Raw genomic sequence first — 12,672 nt, 5'->3', positions numbered from 1 at the left:
GAAACCAGAAGAATACACAAAAACTGTTGATGTGGTCGCCTCGTTTAGTATAGGTGTGATTTAACCATGACCGTAATGGGAAGAAGTAGTTCTTTTATTTTCTCAGCTTCATGGCCAATAAACACAACTGTGAACTGTATAAAACTATAAAGGATTACACTGTCCATAAACGTGTCTGGAGTTAGGATTTCGTGTAGGATTATATTCTGATGGCACAGCTGCAATGACTGGAAAACATTCTGGATTAGTTACCCAGTTGAAGGAACTTGTGCCAGAATGTAAATCAACACACCCTTTCCTTCGTCAAGAAAGTTTTGCAACAGAAGTCAGCTGAACTAAAAAGGAAATTTGCAGATCTGAAATCCCTTTCTCTCATAGAAAGATAGCTTAAATTTCATTATGATTTCATTAAATTTCATTATGTTGGAACTGGCTACTGATAAAGGATTGATGACAAATTTTCTCCATTTTGTATAAAAACTCCAAATGAGCAACCCAAGCTTGCTCAGATTCCACTGAAATATCTTCTAACATTTTGTCAAAATAGCTCAGTAAGACTGGTTTCCTTACTATGGGTGTTATTAAAACAAAGCATGGAAAGAGCTTAGATGTATGTTGCTACCCACCCGCGGTGCATTATCATCAACCCAACCAAGACTGGAGAGTTAGTAAACAAACTCATATGTCGCAATAAAACTCTTAAATACTGATGTGAATGGTGCTGTTCAGATGATGCAGATAGGCATCTAATACAGGGAATCTTATTTCATTCATAAATTTTTGTTTAGGGGCGCCTGGGTGGCTCAGTCGGTTATGCATCCGACTTTGGCTCAAGTCATGATCTCACATTTCGTGAGTTTGAGTCCCACATTGGGCTCTGTGCTGACAGCTCAGAGCCTGGAGCCTGCTTCACATTCTGTGTCTCCCTCTTTCTCTCTGCCCCTCCCCCACACACGCTCTGCCTCTCTCTGTCTCTCAAAAATAAATAAATGTTAAAAAATATTTTTTTGTTTAGTTATGACCTTGTAATAATCGAAAGTTATGAAGGTAGTAGTGACTGGCTAGGTTAACTGTGTGTACATATGCTCTAAAGAACACTATGTTCAATTTTTATATTTTTTTTCCTTTTTTCTTATTTTTATTAGAATGTCTAACAATCTAGTAATAAATGAATCTAACAATAAAAAACTGGACTTGTATTTTGTATGACTTTGCTTTTATCAAATTTTTTAAATTTTATTTATTTTGAGAAAGGGTGTGCACATGAGCAGGAGAGGGAGAGAGAGAATTCCAAGCAGCTCCATGCTTTCAGTGCAGAGCCCAATGTGGGGTTCGATCCACAAATCATGAGATCATGACCTGAGCTGAAATCAAGAGTCAAACACTCAACCTGCTGAGCCACCCAGGCACCCCATTTAGTTTTTAAATAATTCCTTTTTTATTATATTAAAAGAAGTATTGATCTGTAACAGATTGAAAATGAAAATAAGAGGGGAAAGATCCTTTACAATAGAGCAAGAAATGCTGCTTCAGACGGCCAAGATGGTACCAGGGAGTCCATGGGACCACGAGAGCATGCTTACTCAGAACCTACATTCCTAGTCCTCAAAGAATCCCAGCCCCAAAGGCCCTAAGCCTACATCCAGTACCCATGCCAGCTTCTTCCCTGGCAGAATACTGCTGACAGTGACTAGTGCTTCCAGTGTGCAATTTCCTGGACCCCAAGTGCTTGTGGGGGTATAGGAAGAGCTAGGATATGCAGGCCATGCATGTCCAAGGCCCCCTACAATGTGAAGTGGAAAAGAAGGAGACAGCCCAGGGGCTGAGAGCCAACTCATCCAGTGCCATCATGTTCCAGCATGAACTCCACAGAATCCCAATCTGACCCAGATTAAGATGCTATATCTGTTACACAGTGAAGGAAACCATCAACAAAACAAAAAGGCAACCTACTGGATGAGAGAAGATATTAGCAAATGATATACCTGATAAGGGGTTAATATTCAAAAAAATGTAAAGAACTTACACAACTCAACACCTAAAACACCCAAATAATTTGATTAAAAAATGGGTAAAGGAGCTGAATAGACATTTTTCCAAAGAAGACATAAAGATGGCCCACAAACACATGAATGCTCAACATCTCTAATCATCAGAGAAATGCAAATCAAAACCACAATAAAGATATCACATCACACCTGTCAGAATAGCCAGAATTAAAAAGACAAGAAATAATAACTGTTTGGTGAGGATGTGGTGAAAAAGAAACCCTCATGCACTGGTAGGTGCCTTGGTAGGTTGGTAGGAATGTGAACTGGTACAGCCACTGTGGGAAACAGTTCCTCAGAAAATTAAAAATGGAAATACCATAAGATTCAATAATTCAACTACTGGATATATACCCAAAGAAAACGAAAACCTTAATTTGAAAAGATCTATGCACCCCTATGTTTATTGCTGCATTATTTGCAATTGCTAAGATACAGAAGCAACCCAATGTCCATTGACAGATGAATGGATCAAGATGTGGTGTATGTATACACTGGAATATTACTTGGCCATAAAAATGGTTAGATCTTGCTATTTGCAACAACGTGGATGGATCCAGCATCCTAAGTGGGATAAGCCAGAGGAAGTCAAATACTGTATGGTTTCTTCACTCATGTGGAATCTAAAAAACAAAACGAGTAAACAAAAAGCAGAATCAGACCTATAACCACAGAGAACAAACTGGTGGTTGCCAGAGGGGAGGAGGTGGGGACCTGGGCAAAATGTGTGAAGGGGAGTGGGAGACACAGGCTCCCAGTTATAGAATGAATTTGTCACGGGAATCAAGGTGCAGCATGGGGAATAGAGACCGTGGCATTGTGATGGTGGTGTGTGGTGACAGATGGTCGCCACACTCGTAGTGAACATAGCATAACATATAGAGTTGTGGAATCACTATGTTGTACACCTGAAAGTAACGTTAACACTGTGTGTCAACTAGACTCAAAAATGTTTACAAAGGTATATTTATCAAAGCAAAATGATCTGATGTATTTATTTAGCAGTTGCTAGCTTCATTTATAACTTTACAAGTTTTAGACATTTAGAATGTGGGCCTCCATTTTATTCTTTCGGAGGACAGAATATTAGGGGAGGACCCTAATATTAGGGTCCCACAAATATTAGGGGAGGACCCATCCAGGATATACATCAGAACTGGATTCATACATTTGGCAGTCAGCATAGAGGGGATATTTGAAGCTGAGGGAGAGGCAGTGAAGAGTAAACAGGTGAAGTCCTACATTCAGACCGTGGGCTTTGAAACCCTCATCAGCAACTTACTAGCTGTAGAACTTTGAACTCTCTCTCTGTACCTCAGTTTTCTCGTTGGTAAAATAGGATGTTAATAGCCCCTGCTTCATGGGATGGTTTTTGTTTTTGTTTTTAAGAGGGTTTTTTTGTGTTGGTTTTTGTTTTTTTTTGAGAGAGAGACAGATAGCACAAATGGGGGAGAGAAAGAGAGGGAGAGAGAGAATCCCAAGCAGGCTCCACACTGCCAGTGCAGAACTCCATCTCACAAACCATGGATCATGAGCGGAGCTGAAACCTACAGTCAGACACTTAACCAACTGAGCCAACCAGGTGCCCCCATGGGATGGTTCTGAGGATCAAATGAGTTCATCCATGTAAAGAACTTAGAACAGGCTTGGCATAGAGTAAGCTCTCAATACCAAGGGAGCAGCTAAATTACATGGGGAAGGAAAACAGAGCCAAAAACAGAAGAGTCTCAGGGGAACCTTGGAAAGAGAGTCCAGAGATACAGCAAGGGAAGAGAGTGTGTCTAAGCATGAACCACAGGGTCTGGCAGCTGGTAAGCACTCAGTAAATGTGGATGGATTTGAAAAATACCTTGGAAAGGAGGCTGAGAAGGAGCACTTAACACACTGAATGCAGCAGAAAAGTCGAATGGGGGAGGGGGGTTACCAAGGATAGTCTATTGAATTCACAGTCAGGAAATACCTTTAAAAGGATGTTTCAGTCCACAGGAAGTGAGATTAAGGAACAAGTGGGTAGATATTTCTCTTTTTCGTTTAGTTTGGTAACTGTAGTGAAAATTCCTCTCTTTAGAAATTAGCATAGACTGGGGTGGCTAGCTGGCTGGCTCATTTGGTTGAACATCCAACTCTCAGTTTCTGCTTAGGTCATGATCTCATGGTTCATGGGTTCAAGCCCCACATCGGGCTCTGTGTTGACAGCATGGAGCCTGCTTGGGATTCTCTCTCTCCCTCTCTCTGCCCCTCCCTACTCTCTCTCTCTCTCTCAAAATAAATAAATAAACTTGAAAAAAAATTAGTGTAGACAGTGAAAGAGATCACCTAGTAGCTTGAGGGGCATGCAAGGTTGAAAGAAAGTTCTTTTGTGTTAGAGGAGTCATGCCAATTTGTGGCAGAAAGAAAGAAAGCAGTGGGGAGGAAGAGATTAATGAAGCAAGAATCTTAAAAAAAAAATGGAGCAAGAATCTAGAAGAAGGACGGGGGGAGAAGAAATCAAGAGAAAAAGACATAGGGGTCTTCAAAGAATGATGAACTGTTGTTCTTGAAGTTTGTGCAGGGGAATTTTAATTTCCAGTAGAGCATAGATACACAGCCAAGTGGTGGGAAGTGTATTACCTTATGTGCTATGGCCCCCAACTGGCTTCCTTACCTTCCCATACTGCACAGCCAGGCTCAGCAAGCTAACACACAGTCCACAGGCCAGATTTAGCCTCCTGTGGCCTATGAACTAGGAATGGTTTTCACGGGTTTTTTATTGCGGTAAATTATACATAACGTGAAATTTACCATTTTTACCATTTGTAAGTATACAATTCAGTGGCATTAAGTACATTCATAAGGCGTCACTGTTGTGATCTTTTGTCATGGACGTTGGCTCATCTTCGGGGCAGGTAGAAGAGGAGAAGATGCTCTGGACCCAGAGATAATGACCCAGAATTCTAATCTCAGTTAATTCTGTTTATATGCTGAGTAAGTCACTTCATTCAGAGCTGCTCCCATTTCTTCCAGCCAACATTACGCTCTTGAAAAAACAAAGTGCTCAAATTAGAATACTCGCTTTATTGTTATTTGTGCGTGCTCTCTGTTTTCCCACACAGCCGTTTGGGGTGAGTAATAGTGACATCATCACAAACACACACTCTTTATATGAACTCTGCTACAGGAATGCACATGGTGTTCAGACCCCTGTTTTTTTCCCTATATGATTAATCTCTCTATTATTAGAGATTTCCTGATTTGAACATACTGGTTCTATCAAGAGAATAACATTTCTCTCCCATGGTCACCTCTCCCATAAATAGGAAAAATTTCCAGTCTTCTCCATGTGAGAGAAATTGGGATAGAGAAATGAAACTAATTTAAAATATGATGAAGTGAAAAACACTTCCTAAAAGCCGACAAGATGGTTCTTGAAGTCAGAACGGATGAAACAAGACACAGAAAGTCAGTAACTAGTACCAAGGGAAGGTTGATAGGGAAAGTAAAAGGTATCACAGAGAAAAGCACGTTCTTGCAGAGGGAAGGAGGCGGTTTTATTCTTGAGGTCCATACCCATAGACTTTCACTTGGGCCCTCACATTTTGTAGGCAAAGAACAGTCCGTGGAACCACGTGTGCCCCGGCCAACATCGGACATCTGAGAAATAATTAACTACTCAGCCTTCATTTTCAGCCTACAATTAGACAATTGTGGGTGCAATTATTTGTGGGTGCAATTTGGTAACAGCAGGTAATTGTTGCTAATCAACTAGCTGCATTGTGAAAGGGAGATATAAGTGGGGCCCCCTTTTAATAAGTTCGTGTTTAAAATCTAAGCAAGCGTGTAACTTGTGTAGTGGAAAGACACCCATGGGGTTTTTTTTAATTACATTTTTTAAAAAACGTTTATTTATTTTGAGGGAAAGAGAGCATATGCAGGGTTCAGGAGCAGAGAGAGAGAGGGAGAGAGAATCCCCAGCAGGCTCCACCCTGTCACCACAGAGCCCGACGTGGGGCTCGATCTCACAATAGAGATCATGACCTGAGCCCAAATCAAGAGTTGGGCACTTAACCAACTAAACCACCCAGGCGTCCCTAAATCACATTTTTCTACATTAACAAGTGCTTTCCCCAGCCCATTTGTGGGCCTCCCCACAGCATCATTGGCATAGTACAATCATAATTAAAGGTCAGGTAAGACCTGCCACATCACATGGATCCTCCCAGGCCATGTAAGTACTCTGCAGCCAACATGCAAATGGCACAAATGAAAGACTCAAACACTGAAGGATGCAACTTACTGCATCAAGCTAGAAATATGAAGAAATCAACCAAAGGGCATCCAGTACAGTGCCTGACACGTGTAAGGTGCACAGTGAGTGTTTCCTGAATTGAGGCTGTGTTCAACATCCTCTCCCTTGGGGCTCCCCACAGCATTTAGAACTTGCCCGTGCTTTAGCCCTTGGTGCTTTGTGCTTGTCTGTCTTCCTCAGCGTTGTGTGAGCTCTTGGGAAAAGGCCCACGCCATTCTCATCTCTCAGTCTCCCCAGCATATTTCTGTCTCTGGTGGCAGAAAGCAAACTCCCCTTAGCTTAAGTCCAACAAAACCAAACCAAATGAGTGGCCAAAATGAGTGTGCAGACTCCGGAGTCACACTGCCTGGACCTGATGCTGGGATCCACCATTTTTAGCTTTGGGACAGTGGCTAAACTGTCAGCAAACAGTAGGGCTCTGGGCAGGGTTGTTTCTTTCTGCCACGTCATGAGCCAGCCTCTTTCACCGAGCTGGCCTCCTCCCCTCTGCCGAAGGGGGGCGTCCTCCACATGTGAGGCAGTGTCAGCTTCTGGCTCTTCAGTCAGACTGTAGAGGCGGGAGTCGGGCCTACCACTTACCTAGAAAGATGACTTGACTGCTTTGCGTCTCAGTTTGTATATCCGTAAATGAGGGAAATAGCAACCGTACGTACCTTATTAAGTTATTGTAAAGATTGAATGAGATAATATACGCGACAAACTTACAACAGGGCCTGGCATGTAGAATGTGCTCAGTAAATGTAACCTGTTTTGGTCGTGGTCTTGTCTCTAATGGAGGAGGCAGAGAGATAGATATGACTACAGACAATTCTAGGCTTATTACACGTCCGAACTTAGTGACCCCAAAGAAAGGGAGAACACTTATACCTCAGCATTTATATAAACAACTTGGGGGGAGGGGCTCTGACGCACCAAGCCTTCTTGAGGGTTTACTGGATAGCAGGTACCATAGTAGCTGTTTCCTTTTTTTTTTTTTTTTTTTAATTTTTTTAATGTTTATTTATTTTTGAGACAGGGGAGACAGAGTGGTAGTGGGGGAGGGACAGAGAGAGGGAGACACAGAATCCGAAACAGGCTCCAGGCTCTGAGCTGTCAGCACATAGCCCGACGCGGGGCTCGAACCCACAAACCGTGAGATCATGACCTGGGCCGAAGTCGGACGCTTAACTGACTGAGCCACCCAGGTGCCCCCCATAGTAGGTGTTTCCATGCATTATCTCAATTAATTTTCACCGTGATATGGATGCCATTTTCATCCTTTACGGAGGAGTGAACCAAGGCTCACAGAAGTTTAGTAGAGAGGATGCAGAGATTGGCAACCTTTTTCTGTAAAGAACTAGAGAGTAAATATTTTAGGCTCGGCGGGCCGGATGGTCTCCATCACAACTACTCTATGTTGTAGCGTGAAAGCGGCAGCAAACAATAGGTAAACAAACGAACGCGGTTGTATTCAGATAGAACTTTTCATCAAAATGTGAATTTTGTAATTTTCATGTGGCAGCAGAGATTCTTCTGGTTTTGGTTTTTTTCCCCCAATCATTTAAAAATATAAAAACCATTCTGAGCTCAAGGGCTGTACAAAAATAGGCAGCAGCCTGGATCTGGCGCTTGGGCTGTTTGCTAACAGTTTAGTCACTGTCCCAAAGCTAAAAATGGTGGATCCCGGCATCAGGTCCAGGCAGGGTGACTCTGGAGTCTGCACACTTAACCACATCAGTCTCTCATTTTGTAAAAATGTATTCTTGTTGAAGCACTGAGTCAATAAGACTGGAAGGAAACATTTAAGACTTTGAAATAAGCAAAAGAGACTACTGGATAGCTCTCAGTGGAATGCCAGAGCCTCCAAGGATGTGGCTAGGCCATTTCACAACTCTGTCTGCTGGTAGCATACTGACAGCATCGGGAATAATTTGTGACTGTGGACGTGCAACCCAATCCCTCTTCCCACTGTGAAAAAGTCAGTTTTGTATCCACTTCTAAATTCATTTCTCATCTATAAACATGCCTGTTCTTTGGGTTCTCCTTTGGCCTGGTTGTAACATCTGCCTGGTTCCTTCAGGAAATAAGGAGTTAAAATAGAATCTTTAACACATTTATTTGCTATCTGAAAGAGAGTCAAGGTTTTACCTTTTTTGAAAATGCTCTAGCAGCATTGGAGGTCTTGCACGAGGTGCCTGATAGACTCACAGGACAGCAAGGTAAAGCTCCACCAACAGAAACGATGCCTCTCATGCGCAGTGTAAGTCCCGGTGTACCTTTTCTTGACATCTGGAGGTAAATTTCATGTGGCAATAAAACTCTGGGTACTTCCTGTTTTTCTAATTTTAATTTTATCTCTACTGATTTTGTGTTTTAATTTTCTTTAATGTTTTATTTATTTTTGAGAGAGAGAGACAGACAGACAATGTAGGAGTGGAGGAGGAGGAGAGAGACAGAGGGAGACACAGAATCCCAAGCAGGCTCCAGGCTCTGAGCTGTCAGCACAGACCCGAACGCAGGGCTCGAACTCACAGACCGTGAGATAATGACCTGAACTAAAGCTGGACGTTTAACTGACTGAGCCACCCAGACGCCCCACTAATTTTGTGTTTTGATTTTTTTTACAGCCAATGAGATTTTCCCCAGTGGTGATAGCATGACTGGGGGTTTGGTTTATAGTCAAACTATTTAGGGATTTTGTAGAGGTATTATTGGATTCTAGAGATCTATTCTCTGTTAGGTGATTTGCTTGTCTTTTTTTATGTTTGTCTATTTTACTATTTTCTGCTAAATCAGAGGTCAGAGAGAAAGAGAGAGATTTGAAGATGCTAGGCTGCTGGTTTTGAAGGTAAGGCAAGGGGCCACAAGTCACAGAAATGCAGGTGGCCTCTAGAAACTGGAAAAGGCAAAGAAATACAACCTCTCCTAAAGCTTCTAAAAGGAATGCGCCTCTTGATTTTTGCTCATAAGATCCTTCTTCAGACTTCTGAACTTTAGAACCATAAGAGCATAAATTCGTGTTATTTTAAGTCATTGAACTTGTGGTCATTTGTCACAGCAACAACAGGGAGCTGATACAGATTCTTTAAGAATACGTCCTTCTTTCTCAGGGTATAACGGGAAATCTACTACAGCTGAGGCCTGCAATGTCATTTTCGAGAACGATGCTCATTTATTCAGGTATTGCAAGCATTTTTAAGGAATTGAGAGTGACTCCATGGAGCCAATTATTACAAAGTGCTGCTCGGAAAACTGTTCCAAGTCCTTGGCTTCCAGGTACCAGGCTGACAGATAAAGAAGAGTTTGTCCAAATTTATAGGTACTATGGGTAAAATCTGGTGGAGAGAATTTTTTGTGCTTGGACAGCAACAAATACGAGCTTTTATTTGTTTGTTTGTTTGATTGTTTTTACAAACATAAACTTTTAAAAGTCCAAAGTTTCCTTATAAAAATTTCTAGGAAAGTAGCCGTAACATGGCATATATGGGAAGTTAACACTCTTGCTGCATCTATGAAAATAATCAGGCCAAACCTAAAGAGACTAGTCTTTATTTTGTGGCCAAGAATAACCTATCTTTGAGATTATTTATTATCAAAAAGGAGAGATAATAAGGAAAAATTTAAGACTTTGAAAGAAGCAAAAGAGACCACTTGATATTCTTTCAACAAAATTCTGGAGCCACCAAAAACTCTCTGACTCTATAGGGATGTGCTATGTTTTGACTAAGCAATTTTACAACTCTGTAAGTTATAGAAAATTGAGAGTAATACTGGGGCACCTGGGTGGCTCAGTCAGTTAAGTGTCTGACTTCCGCTCAGGTCGTGATCTCACCGTTCATGAGTTCAAGCCCCACATCGGGCTCTGTGCTGACAGCTCGGAGCCTGGAGCCTGCTTCGGATTCTGTGTCTACATCTCTCTCTGCCCCTCTCCCCTTGCACTCTCTCTCTCTCTCTCTCTCTCAAAAATAAGTAAACATTAAAAAAAATTAAAAAGGAAAATTGAGAGTAATAGAAATAATTTTAATAGATAAACATGCAAAGAGATTCTCACCAGCAGTGGAATGACAAAAGCCAGGTCTGCATCTGTTTGCAAGTCCATTTCAATATTCCTGATCTAGAAATAGGTCTGCTTTTTAGATTCTTCTTTGAATCACTTGAACATTCCTTTGGTCAACTATGAGTTAAATAGAATGTTTGAGGGACACCTGGGTGTCCCGGTTGGTTGAGCGTCTGACTCTTCATTTTGGCTCAGATCATCATCTCAATCTTGATCAGGTCATGTGATCGAGCCCTGTGTTAGGCTCCACGCTGAGCACAGAGACTGCTTAAGACTCTCTCCCTCTGCTCCTCTCTCTGGCTAGCTCTCTCTCTCTTAAATAAAATTAAAAAAAAAAATAGAATCTTTACTATATATTCATTCTATCTTTGAAAGTCATAATTTTATCTTTTTTGAAAATTATCCTTTTCTAAGATTTAGAATATTATAAATATTCTTTTTTAAATTTTTATTTATTTTTTTAATTTACATCCAAGTTATTAGCATATAGTGCAACAATGATTTCAGGAGTAGATTCGTTAATGCCCCTTACCCATTTAGCCCATCCCCCCTCCCACAACCCCCTCCAGCAACCCTCAGTTTGTTCTCCATATTTATGAGTCTCTTCTGGTTTGTCCCCCTCCCTGTTTTTATATTATTTTTGTTTCCCTTCCCTTATGTTCATCTGTTTTGTCTCTTAAAGTCCTCATATGAGTGAAGTCATATGATTTTTGTCTTTCTCTGACTAATTTCACTTAGCATAATACCCTCCAGTTCCATCCACATGATTGCAAATGGCAAGAGTTCATTCTTTTTGATTGCCAAGTAATACTCCATTGTATATATATACCACATCTTCTTTATCCGTTCATCTGTCAATGAACATTTGGGCTCTTTCCAACTTTGGCTATTGTCGATAGTGCTGCTATAAATATGGGGGTGCATGTGTCCCTTCAAAACAGCATACCTGTTTCCCTTGGATAAATACCTGGTAGTGCAATTGATGGGTCAGAGGGTAGTTCTATTTTTAATTTCTTGAGGAACCTCCATACTGTTTTCCAGAGTGGCTGCACCAGTTTGCATTCGTACCAGCATTGCAAGAAGAGATCCTCTTTCTCCGCATCCTTGCTAACATCTGTTGTTGCCTGAGTTGTCAATGTTAGCCATTCTGACAGGTGTAAGGTGGTATCTCACTGTGGTTTTGATTTGTATTTCCCTGATGATGAGTGATGTTGAGCATTTTTTCATGTGTCAGTTGGCCATCTGGATGTCTTCTTTGGAGAAGTGTCTATTCATGTCTTTTGCCCATTTCTTCACTGGATTATTTGTTTTCTGGGTGTTGAGTTTGATAAGTTCTTTATAGATTTTGGATACTAACCCTTTTTCTGATATGTCATTTGCAAATATCTTCTCCCCTTCCGTCAGTTGCCTTTTAGTTTTGCTGATTGTTTCCTTAGAATATTATGAATATTCTTATACTTGTTCCTTTAGGGAAGCTCATTATTTTGGGCAGTCCATTTTATGACCCGATCACTCTAATTGTTAAAAACAGACTTCATCTATTAACTCAAAATTAGCATTCCTATAATTTCACTTGTTAGTTCCACTTTTTTGCCACAAGACCTAAGTAAGATAATCCTAAAGATCTGCTTTTTAGAGTATTTAATGACAGTGTCCATCTGGGTGCTAAGGCCCATTTCTCTGTCCCAGACTTCCTCACTCCCCTGTCCTTTCTTTCCTGACCAAGTCGCTTAATTTCTTTGCTTCTTTCTGGTTGCCATCCCTCTTGTCATTCAAAAAGTGATTTTGCTGCCAAAAAGACAGCAGAATTAGGAAAAGGCTTTCTATACCACCCTACCTCCAACAATATATGTATATGCACACACTCACTCACATACTCTTAAAAGAGTTCTAGCCACCAGGGGTGCCTGGGTGGCTCAGTCAGTTAAGGGTCCTACTTCAGCTCAGGTCATGATCTCACAGCTCATGGGTTCAAGCCTCACATCGGGTTCTGTGCTGACAGCTCAGAGTCTGGAGCCTGCTTCAGATTCTGTCTCTGTCTCTCTCTGCCCCTCCCCCACTCATGTATACTCTCTCTCTCTCTCTTAAATATAAATAAACATTAAAGAGAGAGAGAGAGAGAGAGAGAGAGAGAGAGAGAGAGAGAGTTCTAGCCCCTACAGGGACAATGATAAAACAGCAGAATTCAGGATCTATTAGAAACATAAGTCTTGTGTCCTACTCAGTCCTACCATTTCTGGCCCATTGCACACGCTCCTAGTTTTCCTAGTTCTTGTCCTTCCAATCAGCCAATTAGTCCCTAC

Source organism: Prionailurus viverrinus, chromosome B4 (genome assembly GCF_022837055.1).
Source record: "Prionailurus viverrinus isolate Anna chromosome B4, UM_Priviv_1.0, whole genome shotgun sequence".
Taxonomy (NCBI): Eukaryota; Metazoa; Chordata; class Mammalia; order Carnivora; family Felidae; genus Prionailurus; species Prionailurus viverrinus.
This window is presented reverse-complemented; position numbering follows the sequence as displayed.